A 24,120-nucleotide genomic window follows, 5' to 3' on the forward strand; every position below is an offset into this window, starting at 1 on the left:
CATTATTCCTCAAGTGGGACTGTCATCATCTTAGTACTGTGGCATTTGCATTTCTTTCTACCCTAGACATTCTCATGGATTGTTCTATCTCTTAGTTATTTGATTGACTGACTATCTCTCACACAAGGATTTTTGTCTATTTTGTTCAATGCTGTATCCACGGACACTTTGTGGTATCTAACATATTAGGTGGAACATATATCAATAAGTGAATAAAAAAATCAAATGTTTTTGCTCTTATGTGCTCTAAAATATAATACGTGTTTTTACCTGAACTTAATCAGAATGTTGATTACATACATTTTTTATTGTAAGATTATATGAGACCACCGTTTTAGTTAATGTTTCCATCTTTGTAAAAATGTATTTCTAAGAAATTTAACACTAAAGATATAAATACTTCCAAAGACTGTATGTCTTAGTCATGTGATTGCTTTATGTAAATTCCTGCCACTTCCTTGGAGAAGGCACTAACAACCCACTCTAGTACTCTTACCTGGAAAATCCCATGGACAGAGGAGCCTGGTAGGCTGCAGTCCATGGGGTCGCCAAGAGTCGGGCACAACTGAGCGACTTCACTTTCGCTTTTCACTTTCATGCATTGGAGAAGGAAATGGCAACCCACTCCAGTGTTCTTGCCTGGAGAATCCCAGGGACAGGAGCCTGGTGGGCTGCCGTCTATGGGGTCACACAGAGTCGGACACGACTGACGTGAGTTAGCAGCAGCAGCAGCCACTTCCTTTTCTAATTTACCTGTGTCTTTCCTATTGATATATTTGAGAGCATATTGACACAGATTTAATTCATACTTTCTGAAAAAAAAAAAACTGTAAAAATATGTTTTATGTCATAATGTTATCAGTCATATTTAACATTTTAAAGGTTTCTAAAAATCCAATCTATTTCAAATTGGCATTAGGATAAATAGGTTTTAAAATCAAAGAAATAATTTTAATACAAAATGGATCACACAGGTAAGTGTAAGGGTTAAAACTGTAAGAAATCTTGAAAGAAAGCATAGAGCAGGTCTTAGTGACTTGTGTTGCTTAATTAACAGCACAAGTGACAAAACATTAATTGGACTACTTTGAAACTTAAAAAAAAATCAAATATGAAAAGATAACTCACAGAATGGGAGAAAATATTTTCAAATCTTATAAAAAACTTTTAATAGTCCAAATTTCACATCCATGTATCACTATTGGAAAAACCATAGCCTTGACTAGATGGATCCTTGTTGTCAAAGTAGTGTCTCTGCTTTTTAATGTGTTGTCTATGTTGGTCATAACTTTTCTTCCAATGAGCAAGCATCTTTTAATTTCATGGCTGGATCTACAACAGGCAGAAGATATTAAGAAGAGGTGGCAAGAATACGCAGAAGAACTGTACAAAAAAGTAGCTCTTCGCCACCAAGATAATCACAATGGTGTGATCTCTCAGCTAGAGCCAGATATACTGGAATGTGAAGTCAAGTGGGCCTTAGAAAGCATCACTATGAACAAAGCTAGTGGAGGTGATGGAATTCCGGTTGAGCTATTTCAAGTCCTGAAAGATGATGCTGTGAAAGTGCTTCACTCAATATGCCAGCAAATTTGGAAAACTCAGCAGTGGTCACAGGACTGGAAAAGGTCAGTTTTCATTCCAGTCCCAAAGAAAGGCAATGCCAAATAATGCTAAAAATACCGCACAATTGCACTCATCTCACATGCTAGTAAAGTAATGATCAAAATTCTCCAAGCCAGGCTTCAGCAACATGTGAATCGTGAACTTCCAGATGTTCAAACTGGTTTTAGAAAATGCAGAGGAACCAGAGATCAAATTGCCAACATCCGCTGGATCATCAAAAAAGCAAGAGAGTTCTTGAAAAATTTACATTTCTGCTTTATTAATTATGCCAAAGCCTTTGACTGTGTGGATCACAATAAACTGTGGAAAATTTGGAAAGAGATGGGAATACCAGACCACCTGACCTGGCTCTTGAGAAACCTATATGCAGGTCAGGAAGCAGCAGTTAGAACTGGACATGGAACAACAGTTCCAAATAGGAAAAGGAGTATGTCAAGGCTGTATGTTGTCACCCTGCTTATTTAACTTATATGCAGAGTACATCATGAGAAACACTGGGCTGGAAGAAGCACAAGAAGGAATCAAGATTGCTAGGAGAAACATCAATAACCTCAGATATGCAGATGACACCACCCTTATGGCAAAAAGTGAAGAGGAACTAAAAAGCCTCTTGATCAAAGTGAAAGAGGAGAGTGAAAAAGTTGGCTTAGACCCAACATTCAGAAAATGAAGATCATGGCATCTGTTCCTATCACTTTGTGGGAAATAGATGGAGAACCAGTGGAAACAGTGGCTGACTATTTTCTGGGGCTGCAAAATGAATGCAGATGGTGATTGCAGCCATGAAATTAAAAGACGCTTACTCCTTGGATGAAAAGTTATGACCAACCTAGATAGCATACTCAAAAGCAGAGACATTACGTTGCCAACAATGGTCCATTTAGTCAAGGCTATGGTTTATCCAGTGGTCATGTATGGATGTGAGTGTTGGACCATGAAGAAAGCTGAGCACCGAAGAATTGATGCTTTTGAATTGTGGTGTTGGAGAAGACTCTTGAGATTCCCTTGGACTGCAAGGAGATCCAACCAGTGCATTCTGAAGGAGATAAGCCCTGGGATTTCTTTGGAAGGAATGATGCTAAAGCTGAAGCTCCAGTACTTTGGCCACCTCATGCGAAGAGTTGACTCATTGGAAAAGACTCAGATGCTGGGAGGGATTGAGGGCAGGAAGAGAAGGGGACAACAGAGGATGAGATGGCTGGATGGCATCACTAACTTTATGGGCATGAGTCTGAGTGAACTCCAGGAGTTGGTGATTGACAGGGAGGCCTGGCATGCTGCTATTCATGGGGTCGCAAAGAGTCAGACAAGACTGAGCAAGTATCCTGAACTGAAATTAGTAGCATGTGAATTGAGTGCAATTGTGTGGTAATTTGAGCATTCTTTGGCATTGTCTTTCTTTGAGACCAGAAGTCAGAAATCAATGTGTTGACTGGGCCACGCAATCTTATTTTGAAACCTATAGGTTAATCCTTTCTTGTTTCTTTTTGTCTTTGGATTGGTTTCCGGCAATCTTTGGTGTTTCTCAGTTTATAGCTACACAGCTCCAATCTCTGACTTCATCATTACTGACGTTTATCTACATGTCTCTGTGTCTTCACACAAATGTCTCCTTATAAAGCCAGTGATCATAATGGGTTAATGACTCACTTTACTCCAATGTAACTTCAGCTTAATCAATTACACTGGCAATGACCTTATTTCCAAAGAAGACACATTCTTTGATATTAAGGGTTTGGGTGGAGGGGGCACAATTCAACCCATAGCAGTTATCATGACTACATAGTTGTTTACTTATGGCTTTTGTGTTGTGGTTAGCAGCTCAGTCATGTCCAATTTTTTGTGACCCTTTGGACTATAGCTCACCAGGTTCCTCTGTTAATGGGATTTCCCAGTCAAGAATACTGGGGTGTCTTGGCATTTCCTCTGATGCCACCTAAACCCAGTTTCTGCCCATCTGCTCCTCATTCATTCTACAGAGGCCATATGGCCCTCACCGTTGCTCTGTAAACATACCAAAAATGTTTCTACACCAGAGACTTTGCACTTGTGATTTCTTTTTCTTGTAGTAACCTTCCCTGGAGATAGTTATGTGCCTCATTTCTTCAGTTCATTCAGATCTCAGCTCAGATACAATCGCCTGAGAAAGTCTTCCCTGGCCAAACATACTGCCATACTGTATCTTCTTTATTTCTCATCATAGTTTGTTTGATGAGTGTTTTTATTTAATATATATCTCCTTTCAAGAAGACGGGAATATTGTATCTCAAGACAGTAGAATAGCTTGTACATGGTATGTACTTAAGGATTTATATTAAATGAGTGAAAGATAAAAGTCTGAGGAGCTAAGTGATAAATACGTCACTCAGCAGCCTAAGGTTAACCTAAAAACTCTCACACTCATTGCCACTGTGCAGCTCTAGTGCTATGCTCTGTGTCTTCCTTAATTAATGACTGGTTTCTCTCTTATTAGACTGAAGTGTTTGGTTTTTTTTCCCCCCTCCTGATTTTGTTCCTAAAGTTAGAGATTAGAGGAATATTATCCCTTGTATTTTCAAAGTTTTTTTTTTTTTTCTTTTTTTTACCTTAAATGTTCTTTCACTTCAGTTCAGTTCAGTCGCTCAGTCCTGTCCGACTCTTTGTGACCCCATGGATTGCAGCACGCCAGGCCTCCCTGTCCATCACCAACTCCCAGAGTTTACTCAAACTCATGTCCATCCAGGCGGTGATGCCATCCAGCCATCTCATCCTCTGTCATCCCCTTCTCCTCCTGCCCTCAATCCCTCCCAGCATCTGAGTCTTTTCCAATGAATCAACTCTTCACATGAGGTCACCAATGTATTGAAGTTTCAGCTTTAGCATCAGTCCCTCCAATGGACATCCAGGACTGATCTCCTTCAGAATGGATTGGTTGGATCTCTTTGCAGTCCAAGGGGCTCTCAGGAGTCTTCTCCAACATCACAGTTCAAAAGCGTCAATTCTTCAGTGCTCAGCTTTCTTCACGGTCCAACTCTCATATCCATACATGATCACTGGAAAAACCATAGCCTTGACTAGATGGACCGTTGTTGGCAAAGTAATGTCTCTGCTTTTGAGTATCCTATCTAGGTTGGTCATAACTTTTCATCCAAGGAGTAAGCGTCTTTTAATTTCATGGCTGCAATCACCATCTGCATTCATTTTGCAGCCCCAGAAAATAGTCAGCCACTGTTTCCACTGTTTCCCTATCTATTTCCCATGAAGTGATAGGACCAGATGCCATAATCTTCATTTTCTGAATGTTGAGTTTAAGCTAACTTTTTCACTCTCCTCTTTCACTTTCAACAAGAGGCTTTTTAGTTCCTCTTCACTTTTTGCCATAAGGTGGTGTCATCTGCATATCTGAGGTTATTGATATTTCTCCTGGCAATCTTGATTCCTTCTTGTGCTTCTTCCAGCCCAGCGTTTCTCATGATGTACTCTGCATATAAGTTAAATAAGCAGGGTGACAATATACAGCCTTGACATACTCCTTTTCCTATTTAACCACCGTTGAAAGCATGTAATCATTCAGTTCTGATTGTAGAGTAGAAAACTCTGGATAGTAAAATATGTACCTGTGTGTGCGTTAAGTTACTTCAGTTGTGCCAATTCTTTGCGACCCTATGGACTATAGCCTGCTGGGTTCCTCTGTCCAGGGGGTTCTCCAAGCATGAATACAGGAATGGGTTATCATTTCTTACTCCAGGGGATCTTCCCAACCCAGGGATCAAACCTGCTATAATTACATCTCCTGCATTGGCAGGTGGGTTCTTTTCCTTAGTTCCACCTGGGAAGCCCAGTAAAATGTGTATATAGATGGAAAATATGTACTGTAGTTAATAACATATAAAGAGTTCATATTCAAAATAATTTTACAGCATCTACAATTTTACAAATTAGAGAGAGAGAGATTTTGTACAACTGAAATTATATAAGTTAAATGTGAAGATTATTTGATGGCAATCTGTTCCTGACAAGGCGTCATGACATCACCCTCAAGTTCACATCCCTTGTAGTTGTGTCTGTTCAGTTTTTTTCCTTTTTCATAATGATGCACTGTTTTGAAGTGAGACCAAGGTAGTTCATTCACCAAAGTTAACCTTTTTTAATTAGACTACACATGAATATTTGTGCTCCTTTTTTATCACAATATCCCTAGTCAAATATCTGGTTCATTTGATCAGCCCTTTCATTTAATTGGCCCTTTGAGAGCAGCCTTCCCCCTAGGCTATACTGTGAAATCCTTGGCAGGACCAGCTAGCAGCAAACACAATGCCACTCCCAAATTATACCTGCTGATAACCTACTGATGTTACCAAACAGAGCAGTCAACTTACATAAATTCAATTATACAAAATTCCTATTTATTTATGAAATTGTAGATGCTTCACACTGCCTCTTGCCCCTCAGGACACATTGCTTTTCCATTTTAATCACTAGCCCATAAGAGTAGAGGAGAACTTTTGTTCCTTTCCTCCTTACTATTCAGCTATGAAGCCATGGCTTCAGAAAAAAACTTAGCAACTGTAAAACAACAATAAAGCCTGCCACACAATTTCTTCCTATTAGATTCATAGGATTATGTTAACATTGTTCAAAAACATACAACTTTTTTGAGTAACCACATCCTCCTGAACAAATTGCAATGCTTTCTATAAAAGGGGAAACCTATTTCACATTCCCTGCTGCTGCTGCTGCTGCTGCTAAGTCGCTTCAGTCGTGTCCGACTCTGTGAGACCCCAGAGATGGCAGCCCACCAGTCTCCCCCATCCCTGGGATTCTCCAGGCAAGAACAGTGGAGTGGGCTGCCATTTCCTTCTCCAATGCATGAAAGTGAAAAGTGAAAGTGAAGTCACTCAGTCGTGTCCGAATCTGTGCGACCCCATGGGCTGCAGCCCACCAGGCTCCTCCGTCCATGGGATTTTCCAGGCAAGAGTACTGGAGTGGGGTGCCATTGCCTTCTCCCTCACATTCCCTACTTATTATCATAGTTCTAAATCACTTTCTCAAGACTTTCATGTACTTCCTAACTCCTTCTTTCTAATCTCCCTAGACATATGACTTAACTGTGGTCTATAACCTATCCTTGAAACTGAGCATCTTTCCTGTTCCTCTTGATGTGATCTTGGTGCCTTTCAGCAATGAACTTGGATAACCTCCTCAGCTATATAACCCCTAGCTTCCTGGTGTAAATACCCTGCTTGTTTCTGAAACTCCAAGGATACTTCTCCCCAGCATTCCCATGTGTGGGGAAGATACCACCAACTTCAAGAGTTTAGAACTGGGCAGACCTAATAGGTATTGTGATTAACATATTTTTCATAGAAAAGAAGCCTTTCTCTCCCCTTCCTTCTATTCAATCTGCATACAAACACAGATTCAGGCCTCTTGCTATTCATAAATATTCTTGTAATGCTCTGAACAAACAAGACATTTCCATCTACAGGCCATGCACAGCTACTTGTTTTCTCAGTAGTGAAGGGATTTAGCTCATCTGTCCATATGGTCACAGCATCCTCCTGTGACTAGAGAGAGGCATTCATGAAACAGCTGTCCAGCTTTAAACGCTCCTGCTTTGAAATAGAACAAACTCCACAATCTGGAAACAAACCCCAAGACTAGGTCTGTTTTAGGATTTCTCTAATGAAGAGGAATAAATATGCTGAAAGAAGCCAACTGGATCTAAAGCTATGCTGTTTTTCCTTAAACATGCTTTTAAGTTTCATAAAAATGTCTCCGGTTTGAGAATTTCCTGTGTCAACATTTAAAGTTTTCAGAAAATAAAATGATGATTTCAGTAACAGTCCCCAAAGAACAAAAACAACAATATTAGGAATGAATTGAATTTGACCTGTTTGTCTTTAATCCTCAGTGCATAAGCAATGTCATAGAAATTTCTCATTTTGTATCATTCTCTCTCTGATGAATTATTTTTCTCTAAATAGCTACTTGAATCAAGGCATGGAGTGCTTCTATCTCCCCCTAGAATTTACTTTTTGCTTTTTTGCAGCACATATCCATCTCTCAATTCATGGCTTCAAGTATCCACTTGTCCACTTCCTATTGCTATATATTTGCATTTTCTAGGGCTTACCAAGTATAGAATTATTCAGCAGGCATTTTTTAGATGTCTGGCTTTCTTTGTTCAGCACTTTTTTCTTTTTTTTTTTAATCAATCCATGTTTCACCTACCAGTAGTTTGCTCATTTTTGTTGCTGGGTACAGTGTTTGAATATCCCACCATTTGTTTAACCATTCACATATTCTTGGGCAATTAGAATGTTTCCATTTTAGGAACATTACCGATAAAACTGACAAGAATTCCTGTACAAGTTGTTATGTAGACGCCTATCTATATTTCCTTTGGATAAACATCTAGGTGTGGGTTTGCTAAGTTGTATGGTAAGAACTGGAGAAGAAAATGGCAACCCACTCCAGTATTCTTGCCTGGAAAATTCCATGGACAAAGGAACCTGGTGGGCTACAGTCCATGGGGTTGCAAGAGTTGGACACAATTTAGCAATTAAACCACTAACGCCAGAGTAAGCGTATGGTTAAGTTGATGAGATGGACTGATATGCAATCTTATAACAGGGTATGAGAATTCTAATTGTTCCAATTTGTAATTAATACTCAAAAATTTAGTATCTATGGTGCACAATACTTGGTTAAATCTAAGAGACATACTAGATATTAAATTTTTGAGTGCCTAAAGTTTTCTTCCTTTTATGAAAACATTCTTTAATGAGTGTTGTTCTGACAGGTAGTTAATTTAATTATAGTTCAACGTGTTCCACAGACATGTTTCTAAGCTTTATTAGCATGATTTTTAAAGGGGTAACCTTTATTTCAGAAGTAGTTTAGCTTCAAGATAGAGCCTTCTGGAATGTTTCAGATCTTTAATGAGGTCACCTCACTCTTGCTGTATACTTTATCTCGGGTAGAAGGAACAATGTCCCCTAAATATACCTCTTTGACAAGTGAATTACTTTGAGCTGATTATTTTGAGCAACTGCAGACACAGGAGGGACTCTAAAAACAAAGTTATTGTTCAATCACTAAGTCATGTTTGACTCTTTGAGACCCCATAAACTGCAGCACACCAGGCTTCCCTGTCTTTCACCATTTCCTAGAGTTTGCTCAAACTCATGCCCATTGGGTTTGTGATGCCCTCCAACCATCTCATCCTCTCTCACCCTCTTCTCCTCCTGTCTTCAATCATTTCAAGCATCAAGATATTTTCTAATGAGTCAGCTCTTCACATCAGGTGGCCAAAATATTAGAGCTTCTGCTACAGCATCAGTCTTTCCAATGGATATTCGGGACTGATTTCATTTAGGAATGAATGGTTTGAACTCCTTGCTGTCAAAGGAACTCTCAAGAGTCTTTTCCAGCATCACAATTTGGAAGCAACAATCCCTGGGGCTCAGTTTTCTTTATGGTCCAACTTTCACATCCATATGTGACTACTGGAAAAACATAGCTTTGACTAGTTGGGCCTTTGTTGGCAAAGTAATGTCTCTGCTTTTAAATATGTTGTCTAGGTTTTTCATAGCTTTTCCTCCAAAGAAAAGCATCTTTTAAATTCATGGCAGCAGTCACCATCCACAGTGAATTTTAGAGCCCAAGAAAGAAAATTCTGTCACTGTTTCCTCTTTTTCCCCATCTATTTGCCATGAAGTGATGACACCAGATGCCATGATCTTAGTTTTCTGAAAGTTGAGTTTTAAGCCAGTTTTTCAGTCTCCTCTTTTACCATCAAGATGGTCTTCAGAATTTATCTTTTTGTAAAGGAAAGTTGCATGAGAAAGGTGAGTTTTATCAGGAAGAGTGTTATTACTAGAGATCATTTCTTTCTTTAACCTCAGAGACTTATCTGCAAGACAGGCAACATTAATTACCAAACTTTTCCTCTTCATATTTCCCCATGAATTTCCTTCCTCCTTTTGAAGCCCCAGGTCCCTATCCCTTTCCTAAACTGAGTGAAGCCTCAATCATCTAGTAGCTTTTTATAACCTGCTAAGTTGCTTCAGTCGTGTCTGACTCTATGCAACCCCACAGACGGCAGCCCACCAGGCTCCCCCATCCCTGGGATTCTCCAGGCAAGAACACAGGAGTGGGTTGCCATTTCATAACCTAGCAGGATATTATGGTGTGTTCCTGGATAGAACCTTCCCCCACATCCTCTGCCATAGTTCCTCTCTGAAGTATATACATAATAATAATCTCATGCATAGTTCCTGGGTGTTTCATGTGCTAAAAAGTATCTCCAATGGAAGAAATTCACTATTTGCTGATCATGAATACCATAGGCCCCATACTTTCTGCCACCTAAATCATCATCAATCAATGAAAGAATCGTGCAGGAGATGAACACATACTCTGGGATACCCTTCCCTAAACATGCCCTTAAAAATGCTTCCTGAAATTTTTCTGGGACTTTGGGGTTTTTTGGTCATGAATCACTTGTTCTCCTCACATGGCCTTGCAATAAACCTTTCTCTGTCCCAAGCCCTGAAGTTTCAGTATCATTTGGCCTTACTGTGCCTGGGTCATAGAAACTTGGATTCAGTAAATTGTGAGCCTCGTATCATTGTGGGGCAGCCATAAGTACATGCACGCATAATTAATTTGTTTCTGTCCTGTTAATCTGTCTCATATTATAAGGAGGTCTCTGTAAAGAACCTAAAGGGGCAGAAGGGAAATTATTTTTCCTCCTCTACACCTAGTATGTGACCAAACTTCAAGAGATCATTAGGCAAATTTCTGGAATTTTCCTCTGGGTCTCTTTCTCTGTTCTGTAAATTTCGTCTTCCTTCATGTTCCCGAATTCTGATACATCTTATCTAATATCTGTTAATGAGTCATTCATCTTCTTTTGCATTCTGTTCTGTCTCTAAGTGGAAGTGGAAATGTGTCTCCAGACAAATAAGCAGCTCAGGAAATTGTAGGCTTCAGCTAGTTTGTTTTTCTTTCCACTGTGATATCTGAGACCATCAACTATTGTTATCCACTAAGCTGTGCAGTCATAGGTTGAGACTTCATGAGGCCAAGCAAAGAAGAGACTCTGGGGAAAAAATAACATGGAAAGAACAGCTAGAGGGAGTACTTAGAGTTTTGAGACACCTGAGTTCCATAAAAGAGTAAAGTGACCCCACTGAACCCCTAGGACATTTAACAAAGACTTTAGAATGCCCTGCATGAGAGCAGGGCTAAACTACTTCCAGAATAAAAATTAACTATATCTACACTAAAGGACTTCTATGCAGAGTACATCATGAGAAATGCTGGGCTGGATGAAGCACAAGCTGGAATCAAGATTGCTGGGAGAAATATCAATAACCTCAGATATGCAGATGACACCACCCTTATGGCAGAAAGTGAAGAAGAACTAAAGAACCTCTTGATGAAAGTGAAAGAGGAGAGTGAAAAACCTGGCTTAAAACTCAACATTCAGAAAACTAAGATCATGGAATCTGGTCCCGTCACTTCATTTCAAATAGATGGGGAAACAGTGGAAACACTAAGAGACTGTATTTTTTTGTGCTTCAAAATCACTGTAGATGGTGACTGCTGCCATGAAATTAAAAGATGCTTACTCCTTGGAAGAAAAGTTATGACCAACCTAGACAGCATATTAAAAAGCTGAGACATTACTTTGCCAGCAAAAGTCCATCTAGTCAAAGCTCTGGTTTTTCCAGTAGTCAAATATGGATGTGAGAGTTGGACTATAAAGAAAGCTGAGTTCCAAAGAATTGATGCTTTCAAACTGTGGTATTTGAGAAGACTCTTGAGAATCCCTTGGACTGCAAGGAGATCCAACCAGTCCATCCTAAAGGAGATCAGTCCTGAGTGTTCATCGGAAAGACTGATGTTGAACCTGAAACTCCAATACTTTGGCCACCTGATGTGAAGAGCTGACTCATTTGAAAAGATCCTGATGCTGGGAAAGATTGAAGACATGAGGAGAAGGGGATGACAGAGGATGAGATGGTTGGATGGCATCACTGACTCAATGGACATGTTTTTGAGTAAACTCTGGGAGTTGGTGATGGACAGGGAGGCCTGGCATGCTGCAGTCCACAGAGTCACAAAGTGTTGGGTATGAATAAGCGACTTAACTGAACTGAACTGAACACACTCATTCAAAAAAATTACTGAGACACAGAATACTGCCTGATTTAGGTCTTCTCTAAATATTCATTTGATTCATGTGAGTATGACATATTTACTAAAAGATTTAGTTCCTTCAAGAGTGATCAGGTTGTCACTTCAGAAAATAAAGCATTTGAAAAATAACCTAATGTCCTCTTGTCTAAAGGTTGAAGTGCCCATTTGAACACTGAAGAACTGAAAAGAGTTCTCTTGTAATGCAGTTCTGCTCGAAAGAGCTTACTGGTCAGAGAACAGAGCAAGACCTATCCTTCCACAATTCAGCATTATGTTTATGCTCCAGCATCTCATCACCAGTCCTGAGGAACTGAACTTCTTCTGGAGTAAATAAAGGTTAGTGCTGATGATGATAGATGGATCTCTCCTACGATGCCCACCTATGATTTACCTGCGGTCAAATTTCTGGAAACAGTTGAAAAGTAGAGCACCTCTATCCTGTATAGCACTGTAAGGTCTTTATTACCTAGATAGCATATTAAAAAGCAGAGACATTACTTTGCCAACAAAGGTCTGTCTAGTGAAGGCTATGGTTTTTCCGGTGGTCATGTATGGATGTGAGAGTTGGACTGTGAAGAAAACTGAGCGCTGAAGAATTGATGCTTTTGAACTGTGGCATTGGAGAAGACTCTTGAGAGTCCCTTGGACTGCAAGGAGATCCAACCACTCCATTCTAAAGGAGATCAGTCCTGGGTGTTCATTGGAGGGACTGATGCTAAGGCTGAAACTCCAATACTTTGGCCACCTCATGTGAAGAGTTTATTCATTGGAAAAGACTCTGGTGCTGGGAGGCATTGGGGGCAGGAGGAAAAGGGGACGACAGAGGATGAGATGGCTGGATGGCATCACTGACTGGATGGACATGAGTTTGAGTAAACTCTGGGAGTTGGTGATGGACAGGGAGGCCTGGCGTTCTGCGATTCATGGGGTCCCAAAGAGTCGGACATGACTGAATGACTGAACTGAACTGATTACCAGTAATGTGCTTGTTAGCTCAAAGGTCCAGCACCTGTCTGGACTCCAAGGATGATTTGAGAGAAAGTGTAAGCCATATTTCTGCTCAACTCCAGTCTGAAGTTAGAGGTCTGAGAAAGAATAATGTGCATATACATGGAATCCAAGTCTTAGAGGACATCAAGAAAGGGATTTTCAAATTAATTTTTATACAATCGAGATATTCAAATGAACATACAGTTACTGCAGCTTTTCTAAATAAAGCTGCTTAAAAATAGGGATCAGTGTTCAAGACAGAGATTTTCAGACTTTTCCAAAGCTATATATTCTATTGGTTTCTCCTGTTAGACTTATTGTCAGGAAAATGAAAGAGAACTCTGGTGTCTCTTCCTGTTCCTATAAGGGCAGCAGTCCTATTGGATTAGGTCCTTACCCTTATGACCTCATTTAATCTTAATTATCCCCTTAAAGGCCCTATCTCCGAATACAGTCACATTGGGTATTAGTGCTATACATGTGAGCTTTGAGGAAACACTTCAACCCATAGCAACTACTGTTACAGACATCTAAATAAGTGAAATGCAGAACCAGAGCATTAAGTGTAAAAGTTGCAAAAATTATTTTAAAAAATAAAAAAAATTAAAAGCCATACATTACCAAACTATTTGGAGAATATTTTAATGCAATACATAGTATAATACATTTATTAAACTATAATGAAAGAAGGAAAATTATAAAATCAATATTTGCCAACCTTCACTGTAGTGAGAGGAAGATGCTACAGCTGAATGCACAGGGCATCTGCAATAAGGATAATATTCTATTGCTTAACTTGACTGTAAATATATGACAATTTATCTTATAATTTGTAGCAAATTGCATTTCAAATTCTACTTCTTATCCTAATGTTATAAAATATATTCTTAATTCAGATATACTAAAATTAAAAAAAAATCATATTATTATTAAAGAAACACAACATACCCCTTTATACTAGTGGTATTTTACAATTCAGATTATGAAATAATCTCTCTATAAAATTGATTTAGTATCATTAAACATATTTTCTATGAATTTATTGTAGTTAAAAATAAATATTTATCTCCCTGTTTTTGAAAACAATAGAGCATATTTTTTCTCAAAGCCCATTTTTGCTTTCTATTATTTTTAAGCCTGAACCAAATATATCTCAGTATAATTTCACATTTAATCTTCTATTGTTCTGTGTTCCCAATAGTGTGCTTTTTCACAAAAAAATATTTTAATGTGCCTTAGATTTCTATGGGCATATGTGAATTTTCTTTTTCTTACTTTTAATTGGAGATTTGATTGTTTCCATTTCTGTTGGCCACCCAAACCACACTACTCTAGGTTTTTAAATTCCATGAGGAAGTAGAGTGCTGGCCTTTCAGTTTCTGTAATTGGAAGTTGCATCATTTGTCTGTGTCAAGCTCTCTGATTGATTGTAAAAAACATTATGCTTATTTTGTTAATTAACTTTAATCCCTATACAGTCAGTTAAAAATATATTGAACAGCTCTCAGTAATCTACTAAAATATAAGGAATTTAAATGCCTGTCTCTATCCCCAACTCTGTTAAAATCATTTCAGCATAAGAGGTTGTCAAATTTCCAAGTAAACATATCATTATGTAGCATTCATGCATTATGGATTTTTTTTTTTAGTTTTACATCTCATGCATTTCATTATCATTGTCTATTATCCAACTAAAGAGCACACCCACTTTATAAGTTCCACATAGTGCATTCAAGTGGGAGCACAGAGTTGAATTAAAAGTGCAATGCCAGAGTGTCAGAGGTAGGCATTTGTTTCTAAGTATTTTACAATTAATTTAGTGGAACAATGTTAATTTAAGCATTACGATTCCTTTATCAAATGTGCTGAAAATGTAATTGCCTTGTACACAGGACAAATAATAGAAATGGCTTGCCCAATTTATTAGTCTACAAAAGAATTAGTGTGATGGTCAATTAAAGGATGCTTTCAAATATAGTTATTATATTGTTTACCATACAGAATTAACTCACGGAAGGTTAAAGGTGTTACTAAAAACATTAATTTAATTCCTTCTAAAAATGACACAAAATTATCATAAAGCAGAATATATGGTCATGAAAGAGCACTTTAATGAAGTCTTGAGATAATTAGAAGAGTTATGATAATTTGCTACTAATAAAATAAAAAAGTATATTATCACATTTTATTTTTATTATTTTCAAAGGAAAATGATCAATTTAATAAAATTGGCTCTCTACAGTATATTTCATACAGTGTGTATTATGTATACATACATATTCTGTTGGCAGTAGTAACACTTGTTTCTTTTGTTAAAGATGGCTGCATTTATTTCAAACATATGAAGTAAAAAATGCCAATCAGTTCTAATAGTAATACTGACTGTTTTTTTGTCATTTTTCCACACAAAGTGGAGTTAATCACAAACAAGCAAGGATATTGAAAACCAGAATAAATGAGGAAGAAACAAAAACAGTTTCTATTCTCCCCCCTCCGATATGATTTCAGTTCACTGTACAATATTTTGTTAGAACATCGGAGAATAAAGAAGTCTGTCCTTACATGCTTCTATCACTGTTCCTCAGAATCTTTTTGTTTCTTGGGATATTAATTGGCACTCTGTAGGAAAAAAAATTAATTTTGCTGTTATTGTTGTGTTTGTGCCCTAAACAAATGTTACTACAATTAAATTTAACAGCAAGACTCCTGAGATTTTTTTTTTTAATAGATGCTAGTAATCTTTATGGATCTCTAAGAATGGAAAGTAGATTTCATTATAACAATTATTTATTAAAAGAATAAGGCACCAATTAACATTTCTAAGAATACTGTACATCACAAAAGATCTGTACAATTTAGCTAATTTGGAACAAAAAATAATAATAGTAATTGCTGGTTCTCAAATACCTAAACAGTGCATCCTTATGAAGGCTCTGTGCCATGCTGTGCTTTGTCGCTCAGACATGTCTGACTCTTCGCAGCCCATGGACTGTAGGCAGCCAAGCTCCTTTGTACGTGGGGATTCTCCAAGTAACAATACCAGAATGGGTTGCCATGCCCTCCTCCAGGGGATCTTCCCAATCCAAATCAAACTCAGGTCTCCCAAATTGTAGATGGATTCTTTACCTTTTGAGCCACAAGCCAAAATCCAAGAATACTGGAGTGGATAGCCTATCCCTTCTCTAGGGGATCTTCCCCACCCAGGAATTGAACTGGGATCTCCTGCACTGTAGAAGAATTCTTTACCAGCTGAGCTGCCAGGGAAGCTCCCATACAGATGCCATCATATATTATTTAAACACCTCAGGATATCATTCAGAAAATCTCCAGTCAGTAAAATAGCAACAGATGTATAGAGATGATAATGATGCATAGTGATAAAACATGTATTTGAATTTTATCTTTGTCCCTTTACTCTTGAGAACTAGAAATTTGGCAATTATTGCACATAATAATTTTCAAGTATTTTATCTTTAATTTTTTTAGATAGTTCACAAATTGATTGGCTCTAGAAAGCAAGATGAATCCTGGAAGGGCACTTATTTTGTATTTTGATGTGATGAGTCAGCTATTGCAGGGTTGATATTCATATTTATAAGCAACTAAGAAGTCCTGAATACTGGGTGACTATGATTAGCAATTGCTTAAGCAACATCAGAATTAATAATGGGTAAAGCAGATGCTAGTAAGGTAATGCTCAAAATTCTCCAAGCCAAGATTCAGCAATAAGTGAACCGTAAACTTCCAGATGTTCAAGCTGGTTTTAGAAAAGGCAAAGGAACCAGTGATCAAATTGCCAACATCTGCTGGATCATGGAAAAGGCAAGAGAGTTCCAGAAAAACATCAATTTCTGCCTTATTGGCTATGCCAAAGCTTTTGACTGTGTGGATCACAGTAAACTGTGGAAAATTCTGAAAGAGATGGGAATACCAGACCACCTAACCTGCCTCTTGAGAAACCTGTATGCAGGTCAGGAAGCAACAGTTAGAACTGGACATGGAACAACATACTGGTTCCACATAGGAAAAGGAGTACGTCAAGGCTGTATATTGTCACCCTGCTTCTTTAACTTATATGTAGAGTACATCATGAGAAATGCTGGGCTGGAAGAAGCACAAGCTGGAATTAAGATTGCCTGGAGAAATATCAATAACCTCAAATATGTAGATGACACCACCTTTATGGAAGAAAGTGAAGAACTAAAGAGCCTCTTGATATGAACGTGAGAGTTAAAAAGTTGGCTTAATGCTCAACATTCAAAAAACTAAGATCATGGCATCCGGTCCCATCACTTCATGGCAAATAGATGGGGAAAGGGTGGAAACAGTGGCTGACTTTATTTTGGGGGGCTCCAAAATCACTGCAGATGGTGATTGCAGCCATGAAATTAAGGTGCTTCTACCTTGGAAGGAAACTTATAACCAACCTAGACAGCATATTAAAAAGCAGAGACATTACTTTGTCAGCAAAGGTCCGTCTAGTCAAGTCTATGGTTTACCAGTAGTCATGTATGGATGTGAGAGTTGGACTATAAAGAAAGCTGAGCACAGAAAAAGTGATACTTTTAAACTGTGGTGTTGGGGAAGACTCTTGAAAGTTCCTTAGATGGCAAGGAGATCCAACCAGCCCATCCTAAAGGAGATCAGTCCTGAGTGTTCATCAGAAGGATTGATGTTGAAGCTGAAATTTCAATACTTTGGCCACCTCATGTGAAGAGCTGACTCAATTGAAAAGACCCTGATGCTGGGAAAGATTGAAGGCGGGAGGAGAAGGGGATGACAGAGGATGGGATGGTTGGATGGCATCACCGACTCAATGGACATGAGTTTGGTTGAAATCCAGGAGTTGGTGATGGACAGGGAGGCTTGGCGTGCTGCAGTTCATAGGGTCACAAAGAGTCGGACACGACTGAGCAACTGAACTGAACTGATGGAATATTTTCATCTTTAATGTACAGTGAGAAATATTGTAAAATGAATGTATCACTCTGACACCAAGTGACAACTTGTTCAAAATATACAAATTCAAGATGCAGACAATATTTTTCACAAGATGTTACAAACGAGAGAAAGAAAGGTTTCTGTTGAAACTCCAAAGAGATATATCAAAACTTACCCTTACCTCTGTACTATTTTTCTAGATTTCTCATACTTGCGCTAATATTTGATATTTATTTTTCTCTTTTTGACTTACATCACCCAGTATGACAGACTCCGGATTCATCCACATCTCTACAAATGACCCTATTTCGTTTATTTTAGTGGCTATTATTTTATTGCACACATGTACCTATTACCAGGGCAGGAATAGAGATACAGACATAGACAATGGGTACGGGGACAATGTGGGGGGAGGGGAGAGTGGATTGTGGGACAGATTGGGAGATTAGAAATTGGGAGATAATGTATACACCACCATATGTAAAAATAGATGACTAGTGGGAACCTGTTATAAAGCACATGGAGCTCAGCTTGGTGCTCTGTGATGGCCGAGAAGGGTGGGATGGAGGAGGCTCACAAGGGAGTGGGTATATGTATACATATAGCTGATTCACTTCATTGTAGAACAGAAACTAACAAAACACTGTGAGGAAATTATATTCAAATAAAAATAAACATTAAAAAACAGCTACAAAAGACGTACCTATTCCCTTTCTTTTATACTACCTTCTAATATTGTTAAAAAATGTAAGCTGTGCAAATGTGGACTGTGAAAGTCACAATCCCTCAGTCGTGTCTGGCTCTACATAAGCATTATAATAACTGTTTTAATTTAGATATGCACTGATCCTGTTCAAACTAAAAGCTTGCTTTACTTTGAGACATATCTTGGTCTCCAGTTGCTGATTAATAGCATGGGATCAATAACATCTAACAGTCTATAAACCAAACTATTGAATGTCATTTATAAAATTGACTCGAGGGAGACCAAAAGTAATGGTGGTAAGAAGGGCCATTTTCAGTTCCCTATACCATTGTCTGACGATGTCACTCCATCACTGGTTGTTGAGATAGAAGTAATCATCATTAATAATTGATAATATCATACATACAATTTGCCAATAAATAATTTTGAAATATTTTATTCTAAGTCTGTTTTGTGAACCTGGATTACAAAATATGTACTCACTAGAACATTTTATTTTAGCATGGCAAAAAGTAGAGAAATTGATCTCATACTAAATTTACAGCCTGAATTTTTCTTTCCTATCTTTGGCTATCCTTAATCTGTATTTCTTTCTTAGTACTATTTAAGTGACAATAAAGCATCTTTGACCTTTAATTTCATATCCTCACCTTAACTGCAATCTTTTATTTATTTATTTACTTGAAGCTTACTTCAAAAATCTATGAATCTGTCTAAATGTTAAATGAAAACTCATGTATTATGCTATTTGGACAAAGACAAAAGAAATTTAAGAATTAGTAAAACTAATGCCTTCATTTTTGGAAAACCACTCTTGTTTTTCTGTATGCCATTAAGGAATTAATTATGGTAAACTATTTTATTTGTACCACTACCATTAATTTGAACATACTCTTAGATGTGATTGATAATTTAAAAAGTAAGCATTTAGTAATATAATTTTAGTAATTGTTGAATAGCTCATAAATCAATAACAGTTATAGAGTAACTGCTGTTGAGGAAATTGTTTTAACATTGGTGGTGGTAGTTTAGTCACTAATTTATGTCCAACACTTGTGACCTCATAGACTGTAGCCCTTCAGGTTCCTCTGTCCATGGGATTTCTAATATTATGTAGGATTTAAATATATTCAATAGGTCCCTGTCCTTAAAGATCTCAGGGTTTATCTTGAGGTATTTTACAAGGCAGCATTTGTTCTTTTTTATGTTTATTTTGCAAATAATTTATTCCTTAATTGATTGCCTATAAGATTTTTCACTTTGAAAGATATTCTGATCAGTTCAGCTCAGTCGTGTCTGCTTCTTTGCGAACCCATGAACTGCAGTGTGCCAGGCTTACTTGTTCATCACCAATGCCGGAGCTTACTCAAACTCATGCCCACTGAATTTGTGAAGCCATCCAACCATCTCATCCTCTGTTGTTCCCTTCTCCTCCTGCCTTCAATTTTTCCTAACATCAGGGTTTTCAAATGATTCAGTTCTTCACATCAGGTGGCCAAAGTATGGGAGCTTCAGCATCAGTCTTGTCAGTGAATATTCAGGACTGATTTCCTTTAGGATGGACTGGTTGTATCTCCTCATTGTCCAAAGGACTCTCAAGAGTCTTCTCCAACACCACAGTTCAAAAGCATCAGTTGTTTGGAACTCAGCTTTCTTTATAGTCCAATTCTCACATCCATACATGACTACTGAAAAATCTATAGCTTTGAATAGCAGGACCTTTTTTGGACAAAGTAACGTCTCAGCTCTGTAATATGCTATCTAGGTTGGTCAGAACTTTTCTTCCAAGTATCCATTGCCTTTTAATTTCATGGATGCAGTCATCATATGCAGTGATTTTGGAGCCCAAGAAAATACAGTCTCTTAGTGTTTCCATTGTTTCCCCATCTATTTGAAATGAAGTAATGGGAGTAGATTCCATGATCTTAGTTTTCTGAATGTTGAGATTTAAGCCAACTTTTTCACTCTCCTCTTTCACTTTCATCAGGAGGCCCTATAGTTCTTGGCTTTCTGCCATAAGTGTGGCACCATCTACATATCTGAAATTACCTGATATATCTGATATTTTTTAATCTGATATTTCATATCTGATATTTCTTCCAGCAATCTTAATTCCAGCTTGTGCTTCATCCAACTCGCTATTTCTCATGATGTACTCTGCATATAAATTAAATAAGCAGGGTGACAATATACAGACTTGACATACTCCTTTTCCAGTTTGGTACCAGTCTGTTATCAACAACCTCAGATATGCAGATAACACCACCCTTAGGGCAGAAAGTGAGGAAGAACTAAAGAGCCTCTTGACGAAAGTGAAAGAAGAAAGTGAAAAAGATGGCTTAATGCTCAACATTCAGAAAACTAAGATCATAGCAACTGGTCCCATCACTTCATGGCAAATAGATGGGGAAACAGTGGAAACAGTGGCTGACATTATTTTGGGGGCTCCAAAATCACTGCAGATGAAGATTGCAGCCATTAAATTAAATGACATTTACTACTTGGAAGGAAAGTTATGACCAACCTAGACAGCATATTAAAAAGCAGAGACATTACTTTGTCAACAAAGGTCCATCTAGTCAAGGCTATGGTTTTTCCAGTAGTCACGTATGGATGTGAGAGTTGGACTATGAAGAAAACTGAGCACCGAAGAATTGATGCTTTTGAACTGTGTGTTGGAGAAGACTCTTGAGAGTCCCTTAGATGGCAAGGAGATCCAACCAGTCCATCCTAAAGGAGGTAAGTCCTGGGTGTTCATTGGAAAGACTGATGTTGAAGCTGAAACTCCAATAATTTGGCCACCTGATGCAAAGAACTGATTCATTTGAAAGACTCTGATGCTAGGAAAGATTGAGGGCAGGAAAAGAAGGGAATGACAGAGGATGAGATGGTTGGATGTCATCACTGACTCAATGGACATGAGTTTGGGTGAACTCCAGGAGTTGGTGATGAACAGTGAGGCCTGGCGTGCTGTGGTTCATGGGGTCGCAAAGATTCGGACATGACTGAGTGACTGAAATTAACTGTTGTTCCATGTCCAGTTCTAACTGCTGTTTCTTGACCTGCATACAGATTTCTCAGGAAGCAGGTTAGCTGATCTGGTATTCCCATCTCTTTAAGAATTTTCCACAGTTTGTTGTGATCCACAAAGTCAAAGGCTTTGGCATAGAATATGAAGCAGAAGTATATGTTGTTCTGGAACTCTCTCGCTTTTTTGATGATCCAGTGGATGTTGGCAATTTGATCTGTGGTCCCTCTGTCTTTTTGAAATTCAGCTTGAACATCTGGAAGTACTGTTGAAACCTGGCTTGGAGAATATTGAGCATTATTTTACTAGCGTGTGACATAAGTGCAATTTGCAGTAGTTTGAACATTCTTTGGCATTGCCTTTCTTTGGGATTGGAATGAAAACTGAACTTTTCCAGTCCTGTGGCCACTGTGGAGTTTTCCAAATTTTCTGGCATACTGAGTGCAGCACTTTCACAGCATCATCTTTTAGTATTTGAAATAGCTCAACTGGAATTCCATCACCCCCACTAGCTTTGTTTGTAGTGATGCTTGTTAAGGCCCAATTGACTTCGAATTCCAGGATGTCTGGCTCTAGGTGACTTATCACACCATCATGATTATCTGGGTCATGAAGATCTTTTTTGTATAGTTCTTCTGTGTCTTCTTGCCACCTCTTCTTAATATAATCTGCTTCTGTTATGTCCATACTGCTTCCATCCTTTATTTTAGCCATCGTTGCATAAAATATTCCCTTGGTATCTCTAATTTTCTTGAAGACATCTGTAGTCTTTCCCATTCTATTATTTTTCCTCTATTCGTTTGCACTGATCACTGAGGAAGGCTTTCTGATCTCCTGTTCCTATTCTTTGGAACTCTGAATTCAAATAGGTATATCTTTCCTTTTCTCCTTTGCCTTTCACTTCTCTTCTTTTCTCAGCTATTTGTAAGGCCTCCTCAGGCAACCATTTTGCCTTTTTGTACTTCTTTTTCTTGGTGCTGGTTGATTACTACCTCCTGTACAATGTCACGAACAGCCATCCATAGTACTTGACGCACTCTGTCTATCACAACTAATTCCTTGAATTTATTTGTCACTTCCATGTATAATCGTAAGGGATTTGATTTAGGTCATACCTGAATGGTCTAATGGTTTTCCCTACTTTCTTCAATTTAAGTCTGAATTAAAAACACTAATTCAGATTTTGTCATTATAGTCAGTGTTCACTTATTCTGTGAATGATTTCTACCAATTTATATTATTCAGACAGTGAAATAGGTAGTTATTTTTTATCTGCTTCCTTTTTTCTTGGTAGAAAAAAATACTTAATATTGAATGTGAAGGTTGAAATAACAGATATTAAATTTAAGTTTCATCATTAATATCAGTCCCCATTTCAGAAGATAAACTGTGCTTGTCTCCAAGATGATGACCAAAAAAAAAAAAAAAAAAAAAATCTATTTTCCTTAATAAATAGCATGAGTATGCCTTTTTAGGAAATAAAATTTTTCTGTCAGTCAAGATAGTTTTACTCCTTTGTGTGTGTCTTCAAATTGAGTTACAACCTCTGATTTTATGGTGAGGCATGTGAGTGTTGGAAAGCATAATTAAAGAAGAAAAACACCAAAGTAATACTTGTATGCATTTTCATTTCTCTTTAGGTAAACAATGAGAAAAATATAGTCAGATTTATGTTTTCAAAAGCATCATACGCCTGTCACATCATTGGATAATTCTAGAATATCATCTAGGCAAAAGATGGGTACATTATACTTCTAATAAAAGGAATGTGCCTTGAGAATAGCTGCTTTACTATGTATCACTTAATTTCAAATTAGCATAGCTTAAAATTTTCCTATAGTGTTATATGTACATTTGAAAGACTATATTGTTTTAAAATAGCCATCTATGAGAGCCAGCCAGTTTGAAAAATAGAGCATAACGTCTATTTTATTTTTAATGCACACAGTACATCTTTCATCTTTCTAACCCTCCTTGATGACCCCATATAAAATTATAAAGCTAAGTTGGTGTATTTTCATTTAAAAAATAAACAGTTTTGTTTCTTTTTTGCCATATATTTATCTGTGACTTCATTATTTATTTTGCAGTTTATATTTATAATTTTCATCCAAGTAAATTCATTATCTGAACTTTCTTCATTGTTACCTCCTCACAGTATTTTATAGAATGGATATGGAACAATTACTTTATCCATGCTACTGTACATGGATTCTTGTACTGTTTTCAAGTTGTTGCTGTTATTGAACAAGCTCGCTCAGGTGCACCAGTGCAAATATTTCTATGGCATACACACTGGAATACAAATTGTTATATGCATATTGAAATTTATTTAGTAAGAGCACCTAGGGACCTCAACTGCTCAAAAGCTGGACACTGAAATTCATTTCAGTTCAGTCGCTCAGTCACTTCCGACTCTTTGCAACCCAATGGACTGTAACACACCAGGCTTCCCTGTCTATCACCACTCCCATAGCTTGCTAAAATGCATGTCCATCGAGTCAGTGATGCCATCCAACCATCTCATCCTCTGTCATTCCCTTCTCATCCTGCCCTCAATCTTTCCCAGCATCAGGGAGTCAGTTCTTCCCATCTGATGACCAAAGTATTGGAGTTTCAGCTTCAACATTTGCGCACC

This window comes from Budorcas taxicolor, chromosome 1 (genome assembly GCF_023091745.1).
Source record: "Budorcas taxicolor isolate Tak-1 chromosome 1, Takin1.1, whole genome shotgun sequence".
In the NCBI taxonomy this organism is placed as follows: Eukaryota; Metazoa; Chordata; class Mammalia; order Artiodactyla; family Bovidae; genus Budorcas; species Budorcas taxicolor.